General features: G+C 54.2%; 1 long non-coding RNA gene across 1 annotated transcript; it reads right to left on the bottom strand.

Annotated features, from left to right (window-relative positions):
* Nucleotides 1–373: 373 nt before the first annotated feature.
* On the bottom strand, nt 374–1,132 carry LOC122429466. Its single transcript, XR_006266047.1, has 3 exons — nt 945–1,132; nt 792–860; nt 374–702 (listed from the first exon to the last, which is right to left on the bottom strand). It is a non-coding gene; the product is annotated as an uncharacterized LOC122429466 (long non-coding RNA).
* Between the last annotated feature and the right edge of the window lie 238 nt (nt 1,133–1,370).

Genomic DNA, 1,370 nt, shown 5'->3' with positions numbered 1-1,370 from the left:
TCTAAAACTTCCCTTTACAAGTAACTTCCCCAATCTGCTGTCAACTAACTTGACCCGAAAATGCTAAAGAGGTCAGGTTGGGTCCTACGAGACGAAATCTCTCCACAGAAGACAAAACCTCAGATCAGGCAAGCTTTCCAATCACGTCTACAAAGTCTTCTCTTTTATCATAGTGAGCTAAGTCACTTCAGTCGTGTCCAACTCTTTGTGACCCATGGACTGCAGCCCACCAGGCTCCTCTGTCCATGGGATTCTCCAGGCGAGAGTACTGGAGTGGGTTGCCAGGCCCTCCTCCAGGGGATCTTCCCCACCCAGGGATCGAACCCACCTCTCTTGCATCTCATGCACTGGCAAGCAGGTTCTTTATCGCTAGTACCACCTGGGAAGCCCTCTTTTATCATAAGTCCTGGTTAAAACCTACTGAGCAAGTATACGATGAGAAGGCTCTGTAGCACGCTGCAGTGTCTGAACTCCAGGCTGCGACATGTCCGGGGACTTTTACCGTGGGCCGTGAGCACAGGCGACTCCTATGAAGAGCTGGCTTCAGAAGAGTCAGGTGGCTCTGGGTTGCCTGGGCTTGGCGAGCAGGCTCTTCAGCGCATAGGATGTGCTTGCTCACTTGCTTTTTATCAAGGGAAAGCATTTTGATTCTGTCCAAATGCAGACACCAAACCCCAGATTCAGAGATTAAAGAAAACAGTCCTGTAAAGTGACAGGACAGACACGTCAGGGCCCTGGAAACACGCTCTTTAAACTCAGGCTTCCCAAACAGGATGCCCTGTGTCACTGACCAGATTGTCAAATCGGTGTCTTGGCAGGAGCCGTTCAGGCTTCTCTGAAGATTCTCTGGATCCAGATCTCTGTGGTATGAAAACAAACAGTGTAAATATTTTCCTTGCAGTTTACATCCCAGATCTAAATATTTCCAAGCATGTCAAACTCACTTTTCTCCACCACTCCCTGCGGGGTCCGTGTAGACTTCGGCTGCCAAGGAACCCGGTTGAACTTGCCTTGGGAGGGGCTCCTTCCCCGAGGACGGGCGGAGCTCGGAGCAGCGGCCAGGAGCTGAGAGCCTGGAGCGGCCCGGCGGACCTGGCAGAGGCCCCGCGCAGGAGCAGGTGTGCGTCTGCTGGTCTCTCCGCGCAGCCGGGAGAGGCTCTGCCCGGCTGTTCCTCCGTGAGCTCGAAGCCCCGCCGCTCCCCTGGTGCCTGTTCGCAGAGAAGCATCAAGCACCCACCGGGGACATGCGCTCTTGTTTCACTAGCTTTTCCCGTGCAAGCCATTCTGTGTGTGCGTGCGTGCGTGTGCGCATGTGTGTGCACGCGTGCTAAGGCGCTTCATTCGTGTCCAGCTGTCTGTGACCCCATGCG

The sequence above is a fragment of the Cervus canadensis genome, chromosome 1, assembly GCF_019320065.1.
Source record: "Cervus canadensis isolate Bull #8, Minnesota chromosome 1, ASM1932006v1, whole genome shotgun sequence".
Classification (NCBI taxonomy): domain Eukaryota; kingdom Metazoa; phylum Chordata; class Mammalia; order Artiodactyla; family Cervidae; genus Cervus; species Cervus canadensis.
This window is presented reverse-complemented; position numbering and strand designations above follow the sequence as displayed.